This window comes from Macaca fascicularis, chromosome 3 (assembly GCF_037993035.2).
Source record: "Macaca fascicularis isolate 582-1 chromosome 3, T2T-MFA8v1.1".
Classification (NCBI taxonomy): domain Eukaryota; kingdom Metazoa; phylum Chordata; class Mammalia; order Primates; family Cercopithecidae; genus Macaca; species Macaca fascicularis.
The window spans coordinates 126,853,874-126,860,050 of NC_088377.1; the positions used below are offsets into that span (position 1 = coordinate 126,853,874).

General features: G+C 36.5%; 1 non-coding gene across 1 annotated transcript; it reads right to left on the bottom strand.

Annotated features, from left to right (window-relative positions):
- Nucleotides 1–772: 772 nt before the first annotated feature.
- Nucleotides 773–878, bottom strand: LOC123572603 (U6 spliceosomal RNA). The gene has a single exon (XR_006697168.2). It is a non-coding gene; the product is annotated as a U6 spliceosomal RNA (small nuclear RNA).
- Between the last annotated feature and the right edge of the window lie 5,299 nt (nucleotides 879–6,177).

The following is a 6,177-nucleotide window of genomic DNA, read 5'->3' on the forward strand; positions in this document are numbered from 1 at the left end:
GTAGGTGACGGGTTGATGGGTGCAGCAAAGGCACGTGTATACCTATGTAACAAACCTGCACATTCTGCACGTGTACCTCAGAATTTAAAGTATAATTTAAAAAATTTAAAAAATAAAATGTATCCTTTAATTTGACTACTCTTTTGATCAATTCTTATAATAGTGTTGAACTAAGAAAAAAGAAAACACTTATTTGGTACATCTCTATTTTTATAAAACAAAAGAAATAAAACTTCATGATTTTCTAGGGGACTCATGGGAAATTTCAAAGATAGTTTGTTGTGTGAAGAAAATCCTCTAATTTTTATTTTTCTGAATCTAGGATGTGATTGTGGGAAAGCAAAACCAAGAGTTCTTAGAGTACTTTAGATCACTTCTTAATATAGGGTCAGATGTGCCTGAGAAACAGTAAATTCAATATCTGTTGATCAAAATAACAATACAATATTTTAAATATCAAGAATATGATAACACAAAAGAAAGGAGTGTTAGCTTTTCAGCAAATGAGGAACTTTAAGTTTTTGCTGCTTAATAAGCAAGGGCTTGAAAAAAATTACCACAAAATACAGAAAACTGTTTTAATGGGATATGGAATTTCTGCTGTGTTGTCAGGCCAGATAATGTAAAGGCATAAACTTTTACTACCTTTTGTTAAGAGCAGACCGAATAGTTTGAGATACACTGTTATTTTAGTATATAGAAAACCAAATTCTAGTTTTACATTAATATAGTAGTTAGCAGGAAAGAATTTATTAGCTCCTTGCCCTATTTTTTTTTAATGGAACACATCATGATTTTGTGTGTCATCCTTGTGCAGAGGCCATACTAATCTTCTTGTGTCATTCCAGTGTTAGTGTACATGCTGCCTAATTGAAAACCCTGTCCTATTTCTGTTGTATTTTTTTGAGACAGGGTCTTGTTTTGTCACCCAGGCTGGAGTGCAGTGGCATGCTTATGGTTGACTGCAGCCTCTGTCTCCTGGACTGCCCTATTTAAAAAACAGTCTTACAAATAAACTCGTCAGAATGGAGGGAACGTTGACAACATTTGAGTATATTTTATTGTTTCTTTTTCAACTCATTATTTGCAGTGAGGCAAATCAATTGTTTTCTGCATACTTACAACTTTCTACATCTATTTGAGATTTGTTTTATACAATTCGTTTTCTCATTCTAGAAGAACCAAACCTTTTAGTTTAAGACAGGAAATATTTCCAATACCTTGCATACATAGTCATACTTTTCTGCTACTATTGCTTTAGTATAGTCTTTGATGATTTATATAAATTCTAACTTTCAGTCAAAGCAGCTGATTTCTATTTCATAGAGAAAACTAGAAGGGGGTATAGAAGTATTTATTATAGGGCCGGGTGCGGTGACTCAGGCCTGTAATCCCAGCATTTCGGGAGGCCGAGGTGGGTGGATCACGAGATCAGGAGATGGAGGCCATCCTGGCAAATACTGTGAAACCCCGTCTCTACTAAAAATACAAAAAAAAAAAAAAAAAAAAGAAATAAAAGAAAGAAAAAAAAGGAAGAAAAAAAAATTAGCCAGGCGTGGTGGCGGGCACCTGTAGTCCCAGCTACTCAGGAGGCTGAGGCAGGAGAATGGCATGAACCTGGGGTGTGGAGCTTACAGCCAGTGGAGATCGTGCCACTGCACTCCAACCCCTGGGCAACAGAGCAAGATTCCATCTCAAAAAAAAAAAGAAGAAGAAGAAGAAGAAATATATCCTATACACAGTTTAGCAAATTAACAAAACTCATGAAATAACCTCCTACAGTCACCCACATCCATTTTTCACTCTTTTAAATTAGAGTAAACACAATCTTTAGTTAGGTAAACACAATCATTAACACGAAAACCAGATATATTCACTATAGGAAACAAAGTGTATTTATTAAAAATATGTTGGATGACCAAATTTTAGTATTCTAGTTCCCTTAAAAATTATCTAGGTGTCCAAGTTATCTATTAAATAACTTGATCTAAGAATAGACTAAGGTTTTAAAGTTAAATAAGGATCTTAGCTATGTTGACAAACTACAGCTTACCGTATTCTAATTTAAGAATTTAGACCATTTGTATTCACATAGCTTAATGTGGGGACTTAGAACGGAGACCCCCCATGTTAATTTGACTTACTTATTGTTTAAGAAATTCTTGCCCAGAAATGTAAAGCAATATATAGACCAATGTAAAGAAATATAAACCAATATATAGCTTTACTACTTGCTTCAGGAAATTCCTGAAAAGCAACTTATCTATATAATTTGTTCATCTGGCCAACTAGTTTTTCTATCAGGATAATAGATTGCTTATCTGGCCAAATAGGTAGCTTATTAAAGAAAAAATTACTTACGGGCCGGGTGCGGTGCCTCATGCCTGCAATCCCAGCACTTTGGGAGGCTGAGGTGGGCAGATTACTTGAGGTCAGGAGTTCAATATTAGTCTGGCCAACACGGCAAAACCCTGCCTCTACTAAAAATACAAAAATTAGGCTGGGCACGTTGGCTCACACCTGATCCAGCACTTTAGGAGGCCGAGGCAGGTGGATCAGATCAGGAGTTCGAGACCAGCTTGGGCAACATGGCGAAACTCTGTCTCTACTGAAAATACAAAAACAAAAAACAGAAAAAAACTAGCTGGGCATGATGGCAGGTGCCTGTAATCCCAGCTACTAGGGAGGCTGAGGCAGGAGAATTGCTTGAACTGGGGAAGCAGAGGTTGCAGTGAGCCGAAATCTTGCCATTGCACTCCAGCCTGGGCAACAAGAGCAAAACTCCAACTCAAAAAAAAAAAAAAAAAAAAAAAAATTAGCCAGGTGTGGTGGCAGGCACCTGTAATCTCAGCTACTTGGAAGGCTGAGGCAGGAAAATTACTTCTTGAACCCAGGAGGCGGAGGGAGCAGTGAGCCGAGATCATACTACTGCACTCCAGCCTGGGCAACAGAGCAAGATTTTGCCAAAAAAAAAAAAAAAAAAGAAAAGAAAAATTACTCATCAAGGCTTATGTTGGCCTTTCTCGGTCTCCTAATCCTAAACTATAAGTCATGAACTGTCCTCCAGTTCAGTTAGTTTCTTGTCTTGATAAACCTGCCTTTAACAACTGAAGCCTAGATCCCTAAGCCTTATAAATATCCTCCTCTTAAGTTCCCATTTTGAGGTGTTACTAGGATCTCTCAAGGTGGTATTCTCCCTTGTTGTAGCAGACTGAGCTTTGATTGATCAACGGAAACTGTAAGTTAATCAATGTTTGTTGTGTAAGGTTGAGAAATTTGTGGTAATATTGTTATGTGGCAATAGAAAATCAGTTCAACCCCATTAATAAAACTAGGGAAGAGTCATATAGCTGTTTTCAAACCAAAAGTTATCAAACAAGCCTAATCTATACAAGATTCAACTTTATTTTATTTCTTTGACATAAAACGTATGACTCAAAAGATTCACCTTTATAATATGAACTCATGTTGTCCTACAAACCTGCTTCTGATCTTGAGATTTCCATAATAATTTTTAAGCCTAGTTTTAAATGAGCAATTTCTTTATTTCCTGAGAAATTTGTGAATGCCAGAGTTATGTAAGTGCTTGTTTTTGTCTATGAACCAATTAGAGAGGAGCTATTTAAATTTAAGATAATTTATAATTTAATTTATTTACACACATGAGGTGGAAAAATGTCAAACTCACGCAATGAGAGGTAAAGGTTTTACACAATTACAGATAGACTTGCTCAGACTGAGAACTTGAAGTTTCAGTTCTACAGCCTCAATCATGAGTCAACAGTAAACACAGAACCATAAAAACCACTAGTGCAGATCTCGAAGGGACATTTTACTTTTAGTGAGCATATAATGTTTTCCTGATTGAGTTGAGCTCACAAATAGTCAAATAGACAAGTAAACAAAAAGAGGGCTAACAAACCAGATTTTTTTATTGTCTCTCACCCAACAGAAACCGATCCCCTTTATATCCTGAGAGAGGTCACTACATGATCACATCATAAAACCAGATTCCCAAATACAACTCTTTTTTTTTGAGACGGAGTTTTGCTCTTGTTGCCCAGGCTGGAGTGCAATGACCTAATCTCAGCTCACTGCAACCTCCGCCTCCCTGGTTCAAGCAATTTTCCTGCCTCAGCCTCCTGAGTAGCTGGGATTACGGGTGCCTACCACCACACCCAACTAATATTTGTATTTTTTTTTTTTTTCTTAAGTAGAGACAGCTTTCACCATGTTGGCCAGGCTGGTATCGAACTCCTGAACTCAGGTGATCCAGCCTCATCCTCCCAAAGTGCTGGGATTACAGGCATGAGCCACCATGCCCATCCCCCAAATACTACTCTTATGAATGAAGAACAACTTGTTGACTATGTACAATCAGACTTAGATATACATGAAATGCTTTTTTGACTCTGAAATCAATGGTCTAATGTACCCACTTGTCCCCAGGTCTGACTGTAGAGTTAGACGAGATATCAAGAGTTGACTAAGAGCCAGAAAAAAGAAAGAAAAACTCCCATGGTATACTTAGAGAATGATGATTTAGGCTTAATTAATTAATTATTTATTTATTTAAATAGGCTTTTGGGGAACAGGTGGTGTTTAGTTACGTGAATAAGACCTTCAGTGATGACTTCTGAGATTTTGGTACACCCAGCACCGAAGTAGTGTACACTGTATGCAATGTGTAGTCTTTTATCCCTCACCTCTCTCCCACTCTTTCCCCTGAGTCCCCAAAGTCCATTAAATTATTTTTATGCCTTTGCAGCCTCATAGTTTAGCTCTCACTTATAAGTGAGAACATACAATGTTTGGTTTTCCATTCCTGGGTTATTTCACTTAGAATAATGGTCTCCAATTCCATCCAGGTTGCTACAAATGCCATTATTTTGTTCCTTATTATGGCTGAGTAGTATTCCATGGTGTATATATATATCTCACATGTTCTTTATCTACTCATTGATTAATGGGCATTTGGGCTCGCTTCACATTTTTGCAATTGTGGATTGTACTGCTATAAACATGTGTGTGCAAGTATCTTTTTCATGTAGTGACTTCTTTTCCTTTGGGTAGATACCCAGAAGTGGGATTGCTGGATCCAATGGTAGATTTACTTTTAGTTCCTTAAGGAATCTCCATGCTGTTTTCCATAGTGGTTTTACTAGTTTACATTCCCATCAACAGCATAAAAGTGTTCCCTTTTTGGTGGAGGTTGCAGTGATCAGAGATAGTGCCACTGCACTCCAGTCTGGCAACAGAGCGAGACTCCATCTCAAAAAATAATAATAATAGATGCCAACATGTATTATTTTTTATTGTTTGATTATGACCATTCTTGCATGAGTAAGGTGGTATCACACAGTGGTTTTCATTTGCATTTCTCTGATAATTAGTGATGTTGAGCATTTTTTCATGTTTGTTGGTCTGATATAGGCTGTTTTAGTATCAAATAGTTTACATGAGCAGTAGGATGGCCAAAGGTGCCATATTACTGATGATCTTGAATGTTTAGAAGTGACAGTAAATCATTTTTTAATATGTTAAAATAAATTTTTTATAAATGATAAAATCATGACTTTTATATTAATATAAAAATAAACCTGTTAAAGATTTTGTTTAACTCAGGAAATAGGTGAGGTGTTACAACAAAATCAAGGAAGAATTTTTAAAAATTATAAATCAGGAACATTTAAATAAATGTCCTAATGAAATTAAGACTGGCTTCATGGGGACAGATGGGAAAGGAGGCAAACCAGTCGCCTCTGCACCAGACAGAATTTACGCTTCATAGACAATAATTATTGTACATTGCTATCAGTTATCTACAATGTGCAGAGTTGTAAATAGCTCAAGCACAATTAAGGACAAGAATCAGATACCTAGAAGTTTATGATCTAAATAATACATACTTTTTTATGTTGAAGCACAATTCTTTCCCTACAATAACCTCAACTGGCTTGATGATGGGAAAGCAGTGAGACACATTTGAAAATACCTTAGGGAAAAAAATGACACAAATTCTTGGATTTTCTTGGATGTAATAAATGATTAGGAAATAGGATTCAGAGATCATTCGTTACAAGTGCGGCAATTGCCTACTTATTGGGTGGATTGCTTCATAGGAGCTAGGATAATGACTTACACAGGGTTGGGGACAATAAAGGGAAGTGGAATAAA